Here is a 16,632-nt window from a genome sequence, read left to right as displayed (position 1 = left end):
GGCTGCCTCCTGCACGCCCCACACTGGGATGGAGCCCGCAACCCATGCATGTGCCCTGACCGGGAATCAAACCATGACCTGGCTCATAGGTCAACACTCAACCACCAAGCCATGCCAGCCGGGCTTAAGCCAACTTCTTGATTTAAAAAATGACACACACATCTCCAAAACTGAGGGTCACAGCTGGTGGCCCGTACAAGCAGAGTTTCCTCGGGCCTGGCTGCTCAAGGCTCTATGAATGAATGGCCCACCTTGTGGAGGCAAGAGCCAGGGGCTGGGGGGCCTAGCTTCTCCAGGAACTGGGGAGAAAGAAGAAAGGTTCAGTGCCATACGGTTTGGAGACATTGATAACCCGTCTGTATACAGAAAAGCTAAGTCGACAGCCGAATGGAGTGGACAGTTCAACAAGCCTGACTTACACCATCTGTCTGGGAGCTCTTCTCCCTCCAGTAAGAAGGGGGAGAAAGGTAAGGGGGGGGGACAAATAACAGAGGCAATGGTGGGAGCAGTCAGGCAGACACATGAATCCTGCCGCGGACGAGCCCCGGGCTGTGGCCGGCACAGAGACTCTGCTGCGGGGCGCTGAGTGTTTGCCCCTCCGGGTGTTCAATGAGGAGGCGGGGTTTGAATGTACCCGAGTCCTGTTCTGCTTTGTCCTGTGACGTGCAGCTCAGTGAGCCCAGGGGGCACCACTGTCAGTTTCATCAGGCACTTTCGGTGGCAGCAGCTGGCTCCCGCAACTGGCACGGCAAGCGGTTAGCTCCCCAGACACCCAGCACCACCACCAAACCTTTCTCTTGGATGCCGATCAGCCATCTTTACCAAGACTGCTCAAATCCTAGTTTTTAGAACTTGCAATATTTTCATGTCCCTTCCTCCTGACCCATAACCCCCCAACTCAAAAAAAAAAAAAGTTATATTGCCATGGCCAGTGGTGCTCAGTGAGTAGGGCGTCGGCCCACGCACCAACGGGTCAAGGGTTTGATTCCCAGTCAGGGGCACACACCTGGGCTGCAGGTTCGATCCCCGCCCTGATCAGGGCAGGTGTGGGAGGCCACCAATCCAAGTGTCTCAAACATCGATGCTTCTCTCCTTCCACCCCCCAAACCCCCCACCCCCGCCTTCCACTCTCTCTAAAAATCAATGCAAAAAATATCCTCGGGTGAGGGTGAACACAACAACCAACAAAAAGGTAATGTTTATTACCCTGTAATAACAAAAGGTAATGTTTATTACCCTGTAAGGCCCCTAGGAAAATGCTCTAGTGGCTTCTAGACAAACTCAGCCCCATTGGAAAGACGAATCAGATCAGTGTGAAGATACTGCTACACAGTGGGAGTAAAAATGGCAAGGGGTGATGGGAAGGAGGGAAGGGGGAGGGAAGGAATGAGGTGGGAAGAGCAAGTGGAGCCAGCAGCAGAGCCAGCACGGGGGTTTAACCTGAGTTCACCGGCACACTCTCCCCGTGGCCCCACCGACAACCCCGGCCTTTCCAACAGCAAGAGCCCCATCCCTTTATAGATTCCCCCTCATTCCCTACGGAGGGTGGGGCAGACAGGCGCACAGCTCACCCCCCTTTCCTAAAAGATAAACCCTGGCTGGCTTTCAGGGGGGCTCAGGGCCCCACACAGCCATGCCCGCTCCCGCCCGGATGGCCGTGGGGAGTGCGGTGCTCACAGGCCTGGGGCTCCGCTGTGAGCGCTCACCCACTGTAACCACCAGGGCAGCTGAGCCGGGGGGGCCCTCCTCTGCCTCCACCCTGCGGGCCATCCACCCCGCTTCCCCGGCGAAGGAGAGCGCAGCTCCGCAAGCTGAGCTCCGGGTGACACAGTTCCCAGAGAGCCAGGACTCCAACCAGCATCCCGGGCTCCGCGCCATCGCATTCCCCACTCGGCTGGCTCCTCGGGACATCAGAGGCAGCAAGCGAGGTCCTGTCACAGGACAGAGGACAGGAGCAAGCGACCCACCTGGCAGCCCCTGCCCGCAGAGCAGTGAGAGGAGGGAGCCAGGGCCTGAGCCAAGCCCTCCTTCCCCCACCTCCCCCCACGGGGGAGCCCTGTGCCAAGGCCATGGCCAGGTGGCCTGGAGCCAGGCCTGCGGCGGGGCTGTCATGTCAGGGGAAGGAAGCGGTCAGGCGGCTGGCCAGGAGCGGCTCCCTCTCCGCCTCCTCGGGGCCGCAGCTCCTTTCCTGTCCCCCGTCCTGCTGGTCCCTGCCTCACCTCCCCGCCTCCCAGCCACAGCCCAGGCCGCCCTGCTCACTTCCCACGCCCCCTGCGCACCACGCTCTCCCACTCTCCCGAGGGCGGTCCCGTGGCAGAGGCCGGGCCTGCCGCCCCACTGGGTGGAAGGATGGAGGACAGTTCCAGTCTGCAGTTCCAAAGGCTGGACTCCTGACCAGAACTGGGGGCAAACCAGGGATTCCAGGGGGTTAATCATTTGTCAGTCTCAGCACCAAATGGGTAAACAGTCAACCAGCCTCTCGGGGGACATAGCCATGAGAGGCCTGCCTCCTCCCTCTGGTCATTAGGAACCCTAAGCAGTTGAGCATCGACCTGTGAACCAGGAGGTCACAGTTCGATTCCCAGTCAGGGCTCAGGGGACATACAGGAGGCAGGCGATCCATGATTCTCTCTCATCACTGATGTTTCTATTTCTCTCTCTCTCCCTCTCTCTTCCTCTCTGAAATCAATAAAAATATATTTTTTAAAAAGAACCCTAAAGGCAAAGTGATCCGCCTCCCCTATTTGTAGGGGATGCCCCCAGAAGCAAGGAGAAAGTGTCCGTACCGGAGGGGACAGCTGACTTCCCCAGTCCCCCCCCCCCCGCCCCCCGGCCCCCGAGACTGTCCAACCCAAAAAGCCAGCCTCTGAAATGGCAAGCTGCTGCGGGAGGTGAACAGAGAAAGCTGAGAGATGACCGCAGCTAAGCCGTAACCACTCCCCACCACTCCCCAGACAGGAGAAGCGAAACTACGCGGTTTCCTCCTGTGGGTACGGCCTTTGCCGGGAGAGGCAAGCCCAAGCTGAAGAGAGAGAGGCTCACCACCCAGACGACCGAGACATCAACCTCCAACCCCACGGCCAGAGCGAGTCCGAGACGCCTTCCAATCTCCATCGTCAAGAATAGCACAGTGTCCTTGGGGTCAGGCATTTCCTGTCTGTTGGTTGGACTGGGGCCCCTCGGTTTGGCCAGAGGGCCTCAGCTTGTCTCAGCTGCCACGCCTACCTCACCCCCCCCTCCTCCTGCACAAAGTGAGAAGGATCGCAATGCAGAGGCAGAGTCTAAGAACCATGGAAGTCAGACCACCATCTGCCCTCAGATGAGAAGGCACACAATCCGAAGGTTTCCATGCAGGCATTGACTCGTCCACATTTCACTCTTAACTGACTAGAATCTTCTACCTGAAGCACAGAGGATCCTTCTGTTCATGAGGCCCACCCCCTCGCCGGCTTTGGCATCACAGCATCAGCACCAGCTGTGTACACCCTCCGCTTCTGCCCTCACCTAGCACCTGCGCAGGCCTCGGAAGGATTATCTTTAGATACCCCCTCGCAGCATGTTCAAATGGTCAATGTTTGTATTGCATGGAACCAAAGGCTTGATATCCCTTATCTCAAACTCCTTCTGCAGACAGGAAATGGGAGGCTCAAAGAGGGAGAGCGAGCAGGTCAGAGAGGGAAAGGCAGGGTGCTGGAAGAGTTATGGCCAGAATCTCATTTTCCTGGTGGCCTCTCCCGTGATCTGTCCATTGCTTTAACATAAAACACCACTTCTAAAACAGCCAGCCGGATCAACCTGGGGCACATATTTGTTTGAGTTTCCCGCGCCCCCACACTATTTGTTCAGGGTTCTCCAGAGAAACAAAACCAACGAGATGCTTATATAGAAAGGAAGTTACTTTTAAGAAATCGGCTCGTGTGATTACGGATACCGGCAAGTCCAAAATCTGCGGCGTGGCCCAGCAGGCTGGAGACTCAGAGCTGATGCTACAGTTTCAGTCCGAAGGCCTGATGGGGAAGTCCTCTTTGCTCAGCGGCATCAGTCTTCTTATTCTAGTCAGGCCTTCAACTGATTGGGCGAGGACCACCCACGATTAGGGAGGGCAACTTGCTTTACTCAAAAGTCCCTAAAAATTCCGCCACAGAAACACACAGCATGTTTTGACCAAATATCTGTATACCTACTGGCCCAGCCAAATTGATGCATAAAATTAAGCAGTCGCTAAAAAAATACAGTCTGTGATGATCCCATCATGTGTCGGAATGTACTCATAAAACACCTTCTTTTTTTCACAAAAGCCTTTATCAGCTTGCTGAGCGAGGTCTCTGTAGAGGGCAAGCAGGAAAGAATCAACATTCATCTTCATTAAAGATCTACAGAGACACGTGTGTGCTCAGGCACGCACCTCCACAGCAGAAAGGAATGCAATTTAATAACCTATTTCCCTGAAGGACAAAAGAGAAAACAGACTTAGAATGCGCAGGGGGTGCGTGTGGGGTCTGGGAGTTGTTAACAAGCAGCTTTTGCTCTCCCGGGAGGGTGGATGCTGGAATCCCGTGAAGGTGACCAGATGGGGCCAGGTGACCTCAGGAAGTCTTTTCCAACCCGGATGACTCTGGGATCCTATTTCCACTGGAATGAGGGTGTTCGTCACTGCACACAGGGACCGAGGGGTGCTGGGACCGGAGGGTTTGAGGCACACGTTCAGTCGCCTGCAGGTTCGATAGGACACGCTGCTCTTCTAATTCTCTGCCCAAAATAACTGTGTGGTGTTGTGGTTGGAGAATGGCTGGCGTGTTCCTGCCCAGTCCCTTTCAGCAGCGGCATGCAATCTGCCAAGGTGTCTCCCAACGAAGAGAACGCAGCAATAAGAACGTAGAGACGTCACCTGATATTTCCACTCCCCTGCCCGATTAAAATTTAAACGCCATAGCTAGATTGTTTTCAGCATAAAGTGAAACATTTACAGACCCTGAAAAACACCTTTCAAAAAAATACTTGTGCTACTCTTATGTCCTTAAAAATGACATTATCAGCAAAACCCCCATCACAGGAAACTATAGGAGACACATGATCCAGTTTCTTCCGTGGCAATGACAAAAATGGCAAGAAAGAAACAGAAAGGAGGGAAACGTATTGAGTAAAAAAAAATTTGGGGCCCCGACCAGTTTGGCTCAGTGGATAGAGCGTCGGCCTGAGGACTGGAGGGTCCCAGATTCGATTCCGGTCAAGGGCATGTACCTTGGTTGCAGGCACATCCCCGGTAGGGGGTGTGCAGGAGGCAGCTGACTGATGTTTCTCTCTCATCTATGTCTCTAACTCTCTATCCTTCTCCTTTTCTCTCTGCAAAAAAAATCAATAAAATATATTTAAAATTTTTTTGAGATATTTCAACTATCCTCAGTTGTATACACCTTATTTGAATCCCAGTTCAAATGAACTACTAAAATAAATGACAAGACGCTTGGGGAATTGTGAATACTGATACTTGATATGAAGGAATTGTTCATTTTTTTAAGGTGTTGGTATTGGGGTTAAGTTTACAACGAGTTCTTATAACTTTAAGAGATACGTAATGAAATATTTATAGGTGAAATGGTATTTCTGGAATTTGCTTCATTTGAAATGGTTTCTAGAATTCCAGGACAAAGGGGAATGGGCAGGGATGCAGATGAAACAAGCTGGGTGGCGGCATATGTGGTTTTAGTACACGACACTATCTACTTTTACACTTGCTAGAAAACTTACTAATAAAAAATTTCAATGAAAAACATAACAAATTGTGTGGGGTTTTTTTCGGAAATTTAAGGTTGGTTATATTCATTTAAATTCTGAGCCGACCACAATAAAATGTCAGTGACTCCCACAAAAGGATCAGCCTGCTTTTATTAATTATGCCCAATCAGAAGTAAGTATAATGCTTAATACTGAATCTAGAGCCCATGGGAACTGGGGGAGAGCCAGCAGGGTAAAGGGACTAAAGAAACTTAAGTTTGATGCTTTTGAGTCTTTTTTTAAAGGTGTTTTTATGAGATAGAGGAATCGCTGTCATATCCAAAACAGAATCAGAATCCTGTTTCCACTTTCATCTCCTTTTGTGCTTCCGAAGAACATAAAGAAGGATGCCGCCACAGCCAGTGCTGCCTGTTTATTTCCACCCTTAGTTCAGCAGCTCTGCTCAGGACCAAGGGGAAGCAGAACCGCGTGGCTCGGCTCGTGGTGTTCTCTCAGGCACCAAGAGCTCGCCGGCTTGATTCCCAGTCAGGGCACATGCCAGGGTTGTGGGCTTGATCCCGACGAGGGGAGGGGGGGCGGGGGGGAGGGGTGCAGGAGGCAGCCGATCCATGTTTCTCTCTCATCAATATTTCTATCACTCTATCCCTCGCCCATACGCTCTCTGAAATCAATAAAAACATATTTTCGTTTAAAAAAAAAACAAAAACAAAAACACCAAGGGGCAATGAACCTGGATGGAGGTCCTGGTCCTGACAACTCTGGGAGAGGGATGTCTTATCCCCAGGAAAGTGAAACTGACAAAATGATGTGAGTGCCCACCAGAGGAAGTCCATTGCTAACTGGTCACCCCCCAGAATGATCTCCTAAGGCAGCGATGGCGAACCTATGACACGCGTGTCAGCACTGACACGCGTAGCCATTTCTGATGACACGCGGCCGCATGCCGAGGATGAAACATTTGCTGCTCCTGAGGATGAAACATTTGCGACTAGAGTCTTGGAGTTAGTTTTTTCCTCAAAGTGACACACTACCCGAGTTACGCTCAGTTTTTTGGCAAAGTTTGACACACCAAGCTCAAAAGGTTGCCCATCACTGTTCTAAGGGGATGAAAAATGTAAGGGTGTGTGTCAACGGAAAGAAAATATACCAATGGTTTGTGAACATGTGGTCCCTAGGAGGTGATCCCTGGCAGGAACAGTTACTTTCCCAGCCCAAACGGAGCACTTTTAAATTTAGCCAGTGTCCTTCTCCCAGGAACTCCGAGGATGCCATCCAAACGGACTCACACCACACTACAAAGAGATCAGCTGAAAGAGATCCTATTCCCACCTCGTGCTGGAAACCAAAAGCTCGCAGATACTTTCCGCCTCAGCTCAGGGCGTACGGTAAGTCTACGATGCCCAGAACCAGTCACAGCTCCCGTCCAGGAAGTGACATATCTCTCTCAAGAAGGGGGTGATGGCGTCCAGGCTCATTGGCAGCTCGAACACCGTAATTCCCAAGTCAGAGGTGCAGGCTGTTTGGGTTCCTTACGTCCCTTTTACCTCCAGTTCCCAGCATTTCCTGGAGAGAGCAACAGTCCGACACCCGCTCATAAAGGGAACCGTGGCTTTTTCCTCAGGTCTGGGTCCTCAGCTTAAGAGCCTTCCGAGACCACCAACTCCCTGAACCCTTGTGAATGTGTCTGTAGAAACTTCTTCCTGAGAAGGCCCCAGCTTTCCGTCGGCCTCTGAAAGGATTCGGGGCACAAAAACAAGACAAAAGCCCTGTTCTAAACCACGACCGCAGACGACTCGTGATACATTCCTGATCACAGCCTTTCAGAAATCTTTCAGAGTGGGTTGGGAGCGGGGAATAAGAGCCATGTCATCACTGTATGCCAGGAATCTTCTGGTGGGCTGGTGGAGACGGGAGATAGGACTGTAAGCCCCAGATCAGGCAGGAGAACAAAAATATCAGTACATTTCAAACAGGGGATGATGGGCAAGATGATGGAGCAGGATGGAGCAGGATGAGAGAATCTGCAAACGCAACCTGCCTGATCGAGTCTGCCGATCGAGGCTAGGCCCCTGTTTTACAGACGAGTCAGGCAACAGAGATACAGACAGGGGAAGGGCAGACATGACGCTAAATCCCTGTCTCAACTTTCATTCCAATTACTTTTCTCCTCAACCCAACAGAGCCTACTGTGATTGGCTCACACACTCACACTGGTGATCGGACCCTCCCAGCATCCTTAGTTCACCTGCTTCCCAGTCACTTGTGTTCTGTGGCAGGTGCACTAGGAGTTACGCCCCTCTTCAAGCCTCTAACACACCCCCTCTCAGGATGTGGCTAATTTAAACAAGTTTGACCCCGGGTTTATAGCTCCCATCAGCTGCTTACTTGGGCAGCGAGTCAAAGCACATTAATCAAGCCCTAACCTATCCTGGACACACAACACTTTGTTAGTTAATCCTTCTCTTCTCAAAGGGAAAAAAAAAAAAAAATTTAAATCTGGCCAAAGTCACCAACTCATTCCAAACAAATCCTCTAAGTGTTAGCAAAGTCACCCTGCCTGCACAATAGCATGCAAATGCCCACATGAAAAGGGGGATTCTGGGAGTGACACAAAACTGTGTTCTAAGGAGCGCAGCTCACACTTCATGGCGAGGAAGGAGGTGCATGCTCATCCAACACGGTCCATTCCTACACACAGGTTCTCGGATTCGCCCTCTTTTCTCTTGCATCTTTCTCCTCCTGCCTTGATCGCTACGCGTTCTTGGTGTGGGAGGTAGTACAAAAATGGGCCAGGTGGCAGGCCAACTACAATTCTGCTGAAGAGACGGTATCCTCAGATACAGAGAGAATTTCACATTTTGTTGCTGTTGAACATTTCTTGAGAAGATAAGGAAAATGAGGGCTAGAGAAGTGCCGTCTGTGAATTCACCAAGGTCGGGAGTGGGTGGCCAGATTGGGGCTACTGTTCAGGTTATCTGATCCTTTCAAGTTCAGTCTCTCGTGCACCAGACTCTGCCAACCAGCTGTCATATTTATGAGGTGACTGCTCTGACCTTTCCCATAGCATTTCACCAATGCTGCCTTCTTCCGATTTTTCTTGTTCTCTCCCAGACTCCTGCTCGGTTTTTTCCTACTGTAATTTTAATTATTTTTCCCTCTGAAAAATGTAGAAAATGTTCTTCAAACTCAATTTCCTGTGATCCTCCAAAACAGTCTCTGATGTAAAAGGTTTTGGATTATCTGTTTGTCATTGGGAAAACAGACATTTTGTTGGCTAGGGAAAAATGGAAAAAGCCATTTGAATTAGCATTGACTTAATGGAGTGTTATGGTAAATATTTAATAATTCCAAGTCCTTGGTACAGCATTTGAAAGAAAAGTCATCATGAAAGAGAGAGAGAGAGAGAGAGAGAGAGAGAGAGAGAGAGAGAGAGGACAAGGACATGGAGTGAAGAAGAAAGCCTATAAAACATCAACCTGAATAAGTAGTTATGGTTATGCCATTTTAAAAGAATCTTTAAAGACTTTTTTTTTTTCAATCAAACTATGAAACTCTCATTAAAAATGGAGACCCTTTCTTTGGCAGTATCATTTTTTTAAATGCTTAAAACCAGTGATCAAGCAATATTACATTTCTTCTGCAGTGCCTTTTTTAATTTATTTATTTGGCCAAACAAGTCTTACAGGCTGTCGGGGAAAGGGGGGGCAGGTATCCATGAGCTCTCTGCTAAACGCTGACGCCGTCGCCACACACATCAGTGTCCCGTGAACCACGGGCACCCCAGGTGCGAGCCATCTCAGCGGGTGCCATTGATTGTTAACGCTCAGTGGGTCGGGCTCACCCCAATATCGGCTATAATTTTCTATCTTCCAAATCTGGCGGTCTCTTCCTTGACCTCACCAACAGCACTGTGGAGTGCTTGGCCTACACACAGGAACCCAGTAAACGACGGCGGGAATCCGATCGAGAGGCTGCTCTTGGGAATTTTTTCCTTCCTTTGCATCCAGGGTACTGCTCTGTCCTAGTAATTATCGTATTGCACTCACCTCTCCCCCCCCACCCCCACTCCTGTCTCCTCTTCCTAACTTCTAAAACAGGTCAGCCTTCCAAATGCTTGTTTCCCTCTTCTCCCCCCTCTCCCTCCCCTTCAGTCACGTGGCCCCTTCCCCTGGCTTTAATACCCCGCTCCTCTGTCCAGAGATGCCCCAACCCCTCCCCTGCACTCTGGGTCCACGTCCAATCCTGCATCCATCCCTGCACCTGAGGAACTTATAGCCCCTTCCCACCCTAACGTGCTCCCCCGCACCTCACCTGGGGCCCAGGGCAGGAGGCAGCTGAAGAGGGGGGCAGTTAAGTCAACATACCTGGTTTCAAATGGAAATCTGCCACGTACACACTATATGCCCCCAAGACAGTTCTTTCTCCTCTTTGAGTCTTAGTTTCCGCACCCATACAACGGGGGGAAGCGCGGGACCTTTTGAAAATTGTTATAAAGCCTAAATGAGTTTCTCTTTGTAATGGATCTGGCCCTGGTCATATTGGAAACCACTGGTTCTGCTCCCAAATCTTCGTTACAAACCATCCCCTTCGGTCAGTGCCCACTTCTGCTAAGGCTCAAAACGCTGGAGTCAACTTTGACCCCCCCGCACCCCTTTCAATCCAGTCCGTTGCCACTCCTTCCCTCCTTTTTGCCTTGGCCGCCGTCACTGCAGAGGCTCTCACCATCGCGTGCTCCTGCGTCACTCACGCAGGGTCCATCGTAGAGCACAGCTGCCCTCCTTCCTTCTGCTGCTCAGACACCACTGGCTGCCGCTGGCTCCAGGGAAGCACACACTCCGCGTCCTCATCAGGCAGCCCTAAGGCTCTCTCACCTCCTGTCCCTGACCGCTGTCGGCTCACTCCAGCCAAAAAGGGGTGCTCTGCACCCCCACACGCAGCACCCTGTGCGTTCCTCTCCTGCCATTCTGTTCTCCTCAAGAAACAGCAGGAAGCCGTCTCTGCTCAGCCTTAGTGGGCAGAGCCAGAGCCAGACCACCGACGGGGTCTTGTCGTCTTAAGGAAGTTGCTCAACCTCTGTGAGCCTTGGTTTTTCCATCTGTAAGGCGATGCAAACAACTGTGCTTTATATACAGTTAGTGTGGGGGTTTTATGTGGTTGTTTTCTCTTTTATCCTCACCTGAAGATATTTTTTTCCACTGATTTTTAGAGAGAGTGGAAGGAAGGGGAGGGAGAAAGGGGGGAGGGAGAGAGAGAGAGAGAGAGAGAGAGAGAGAGAGAGAGAGAGAGAGAGACATCAATTGATTGCCTCCCAAACGCGCCCCAACTGGAGCCAGGGATAGAACCTGCAACCCAAGTGCATGTCCTTGACCAGAACTGAACCGGCGACTATTCGGTGCATGGGCCCACTCTAACCGCTGAGCACACCGGCCAGGGCTGTAAGATTATTGTCAAGCTCAGAAAGATCTGTTATTATGCCTCTCTGTATGACTTTCAGGTACGAGTCCTTATCTTATTCTGCCTAATATCAGTTTTTTAAATATAACCACAGTTATAAGAATGTGCACCTTACTGCTTGCTCTCTCTCCGCCCCTCTAACACCTCCCGAGAGTAAGCCCTCCTGGGAACATACTGTTTCCTTCCCTGGGGTGGCTCCCCACATAGTGAGCCCTCAACTATTCCTTGAAATGGGTGAAACGAGGTGTAATTATGTCTCCCCCCTCAGTCTCAAAAAAATAAGAACCAGGCCAGGACATCTAGCGATCGGGCCAAGATCACATCAGGTAAGGCAGCGCCATGGAAACAGCCTAGCTCTCCTAACTAGATCCAATCACCCGTCGGCACCAGGAGCCCAGCACGCTTAATCATGCTGCTACACAGGCAGACAGGAGAGAAAGTGGTGATTAGCTTCAAAAGTTCCGCAGAGCCTTCTTGAAAAGGAACCCTGTGTCCCCTGGCCAAATGTCGGCCAAGGGACACCCGATGCAAACAGCCCTTGAGGGCGTCCTGTGCGGGGGTCCCCCTCCACTGCAGCCTCAACGCTGGGGCAGCGCAAAGAACAGCGGCACGAGCTGTGCTGTGCTGACCGTGGCCAGGGCTGCTACACTCTCCTGGTCCCGGCACACAACTGCCTCTCTCCCACGCCTGGGGCAAAGACAGGACCAGAACGAACAGAAATTCAATAGTGAGTGAAAAAGACCAACATTCACCCTCTACAAAGGAATGAGACTACTGAGGTTGCTTGGGGGCGCCCAGGGAGGAGGGAGGTACATTCGGGAGCACAATCAAAAATAAAAGAAATTGCCCAGTCGGCCTGGCTTGCTGGTTGAGCATCAATCAACCCATGAACCAGAAGGTTCCCGGTCAGAGCACATGCCCGGGTTGCAAGATTGATCCTCAGTAGGGGGCATGCAGGAGGTAACCGGTTGATGATCCTCGCTCCCCCTTCCTCTAAAATCAGTAATAAATAAATAAAAAATAATAAAAAAAAGTATTCATTGCTCTCAAAGCCATCTTCTGCTACCAGAAATCACTGTCAATGCCTGCAAGGGGAATAAAAGGGATTCTTTGGTATTTACAAAGGTTCTGTGGGGTATGTGTGTGCAGGGGGGGAGGTGTTGAGGGGGGAAAAGGGGTCAACAGTGGGAAATGTGTTTTTCCTAAAGTGCCCTGCCCAAGCATCCAAGAGGAGTAACCACAGGAATATGCACAGCACGGAGACCCTGCCACCAAAGCAGAGATTTCCTAATCAAACCCAGAATGGAATGGGTCCTATTCTCTAACTTACGGTAAGATCCTGACTAAGTTCTCAGAGGCAATATAAAGCTCCGCCTAGAAGTGGACTCCTTCCCCTTAACGGCACACATTTTGGCAAATGAGAGCCGCCCGCACAGGCCTGACTCAGACTTGACCCGCTGCGGGAAGGGGAGCGTGAATTGCACGTGGCCCTCCCACACACCGGGTTGGAACAGCTAAATGTCGATCCCAAGAACTGTCCCATGCTCCTTCAAAACGGCTGATGTGCTGACGACAACCCACGGCAAACTGCGCGTAGACACAGATGCTTCCAGAATGAGGCCTTGAGGTCGGGGAAAGAAGGCTGAGTCAGCCTCTGGAGGTGGGTTCAACCTTGTGGCGAGGAAAAAGGCTTTGTCCCCAAAGGGGTGAGGCAGCTGATCTTTTCAGCATCCCCTTTAAGACATGAGGCAATGAAGCCCAAATCCACACCCCAGCAACTCTCACAGGAAAAAAAACAACAAACGGAATGAATTCTTTTCCTTCCTCACTCCAGCCTTTCTCTTTCTTTTCTTGTTTTTTCACATCTGCAGAGGCCGGGAACCCCCTCTGAATTTCTCAGATGTGAAACCCAGAAGCCCTTTCTAGAAGATAGGGTAGAAGGTGGGCAGGACAGCAAGGGGGGAGGGACTGAAGCCATGGACCCCCCCACCCCTGCTCCCCAACATCAATAAAACCCAGTAATCGCTTAGCCCTGATGCGAATCAAGCTCGTGAGACTCAACAAAAGTCCCGGGAAAAGGATGAAAATTAACCAAGAAAATGACCCCTCTGCTCCCTCTCCTACAAACCGCCAATGTGCACATAATGTTTCATGACTTCGTTTCTGCATTTTTAGTTATTACCAATTCATCATCAGCTCACAAGCCCTGAAACTGGGGCTGTGCTCTGGACATAGAGTTCCTGCCAGGTGCAAGGGATACGCGTGGGGGCTTTTTCCAGTTTACTTTCATTAGGAAGACACTCAGCCCCGGGTATTTCAGATGATACAGAAAATTAGGGGAGAGGCCGAGAGTGGCATGGAGTGTCAAGAAAGGTGACCCAGCCCAAACCGGTTTGGCTCAGTGGATAGAGCGTCGGCCTGCGGACTCAAGGGTCCCAGGTTCGATTCCGGTCAAGGGCATGTACCTTGGTTGCGGGTACATCCCCAGTAGGGGGTGTGCAAGAGGCAGCTGATCGATGTTTCTCTCTCATCGATGTTTCTAACTCTCTATCCCTCTCTCTTCCTCTCTGTAAAAAATCAATAAAATATAAAAAGGGACCCTTTCTCCCTCCCCATGTGGGAGTCTGTACTTGCTATTCAATAAACCTTCACCTTTGCTATACCAAAAAAAAAGAAAGGTGACCCAGGAGGGCGAAGGCTTGGTCTGGAGGGAGGAGCAGAAAGCATTCAGGTAGAGGCTGGGAGACCACGGGAAAGAATTCCAGGAAAACAGTTCTCTGCCCAGAGGTCTTAATGAGGGATTCTGAACCTGATCTTCCCAAAGGATGGGCAAGTGGAGTTGAAGAGCATAAAAATAACGAAACCAGTGCCTCTCAGAATGAGACCCACTAGGATGAATTTAGAAGCTCAACAACATTCCTGGTAGGAAATCTGGAAAGCGGAGGGCCTCGGGAAGAAGGAAAAGAGATCTGATGGTTTTCTCCCAAGGAAAACAGATACACCCATTCTGAGCAGGCGTGGGAGGCAGCAGTCCTAAATTACACTGTAGCTTCAGTTCAGAATCTGGGACTCCAGGCAAGTTTCTTCTCTCCGAGCCCCAGTTTCCTCGTTTTTAGAATGGAGGTAATAACATGTAGATCACCAGATTGAGGCCATGCATGCAAATTGTCTAACATATAGATGTTCAATAAACAGGAACTGTCGCCATCACATAAAAAGCATGAAAACGTGTCCAATTAAAAGACAAGTGAGAGACTGTAAAATTGCAACGCCTTGGGGGAAAGCTGAGTCTGATCTGTCTTGCACTTCTATACGCTACGTTTTCACCCAAATAGCAGGGCGGCCTTGTAGTGCTGCTTTCTAGAAATCACATCGCACCTTCACAATGAGGTGTCGCTTAAGTCCAAGAGCATGACCAGTGCCTGATTATCCACTTGAGATCAATCCCTTCTATACCCTGCCTACAGAGTTTGAAATGTTCGGCTGGCCAAGAATCTAGTCAAGAAATTTTTATTTACTTTTATTAATTTCAGAGAAGAGGGAGAGGGAGAGAGAGATAGAAACATCAGTGATGAGAAAGAATCATCGATAGGCTGCCTCCTGCATGCCCCACACCAGGGATCAAGACCACAACTCAGGCATGTGCCCTGACCGGGAATTGAACCGTGACCTCCTGGTTCATCGGTCGACGCTCAACCACTGGGCCACGCCCCGGCCGGGCAATTCAAGAAACTTTTGCCCTAACCGGTTTGGCTCAGTGGATAGAGCGTTGGCCTGCAGACTGAAAGGTCCCAGGTTCGATTCTGGTCAAGGGCATGTACCTTGGTTGTGGGCACATCCCCAGTAGGAGGCGTGCAGGAGGCAGCTGATCGATGTTTCTCTTTCATCGATGTTTCTAACTCTCTATCCCTCTCCCTTCCTCTCTGTAAAAAATCAATAAAATATTTTTAAAAATTTTTTAAAAAAGAAACTTTTAATGCGTGTCTTTGTACCAGACTCCTTGATAGATCTTTTTAGGGTCTCTTCACCACCCAGAAGCAAAAGGCAAAGTTCCAGTCTGTCATGTACTAGATGCTTGAGACGCACAATGGCAATGAATCCTCAGAGGTCTGCAAGTCTTTACAAGAAAAGGGGAAGCGATCAGTTCTTTCACTCATTCCTTCATTTACCCGTGTTTCCCAGGGAAACATCCTTTGGCACCGAATCGGTAGAAAGGAAGGGGCAGGAAGTCATTGCCCTCAAGGGGCTTACGTTTGAAGGGAGAAAGATAAGCATCTAGCCATCACCAGGCAACCCAAAGATGTGAGTCCCCGGAGGACACGAGTCCCCTGAGGATGAGAATGATCTGACTGGGAGGCCCGGGAAGTCTTCCAGTGGGGTGCTCAGTCAGCGGGGCTGCGTTTGGAGGAAATAACCGGGAACAGCGCAGGGAAGCCCCACACGTATGAAGTTCAACCTGACGGAGACACACGTGGAAGAACGACTGTCACATGTGGGAATGGGGAGCTGTCTGCTGCAAGGATGAGCCGGTAAAATGGGGGGGAGGGGAGGCAGGTGCCAATGGAGGACAGAGGTAGGTGGGCACTGAATTGTGAAGAGTTGTGGATGCCAAACACAGGCGTTACCTTTGTTGATTACATTTAACAATGCAGTGTATGTACTAAGAGACCTGTTGGGGAGGGGGGCGGGATTAGGATTTTAGCTACAAAGAAAACAGCATTAACTGGTGTTCTGGCTCCAGGTCTCTCAATGACACCGCCACTTCCCCGCCCCCCCACCCTACACCAGCAGGCAATATCCTTCTTGCCTTAACGTAACGTTTCCCCTTTCTCCTTCCCTTAACTGGACACTAGGAATTAAGCAAGCATGAAGAGTCTGAGGAAATAGAGCTTTGGGGGAGGGGAGGGGAGGGCATGGGATGCCAGGCCGTCAGCCTGAGTCACACGGCCTTCAGCGAGGCCACCTCACCTCTCCAATTCAGCTGCAGCAGCTGGGCTTTCTGATTTGCTTCCACTCACCCCCCGAATCCCAGTCGTTTTTAAAGGCCACCTCCCTACGCTTTCCTTCCTGTAAGGTAAAGGCTATGTGACTTCCCAGTCATGACCTTGGTTCACTCCGGCTCCTCCGGCACCACCGTCTCTTTGGGGCCCAACTGAACATCTGACATCAGATTTCCCCCAACAACCACCTCCATCTCAGAGAGAGAGAGAGAGAGAGAGAGAGAGAGAGAGAGAGAGAGAGAGAGAGAGAGAGAGCTCGCCAATATGCTCCAACTAGAAAGCATGTCCTGAATTCAGAGCCTTTGCACTTATTTCACAATCCTCACGCCCTCGCTGCTGTCCCCTCTCCACTCTTATCTCGCTTCATCTCCTAGGGAGGCTGTGAGAAATGTGTGCCCCTACAAGCCATTCACACAGGGTGCAGGGCTCTCTGCCCCGCCCT

Source organism: Eptesicus fuscus, chromosome 22 (assembly GCF_027574615.1).
Source record: "Eptesicus fuscus isolate TK198812 chromosome 22, DD_ASM_mEF_20220401, whole genome shotgun sequence".
In the NCBI taxonomy this organism is placed as follows: Eukaryota; Metazoa; Chordata; class Mammalia; order Chiroptera; family Vespertilionidae; genus Eptesicus; species Eptesicus fuscus.
The sequence above is the reverse complement of the archived record's forward strand: the minus strand, read 5'-3'. Positions refer to the sequence as shown.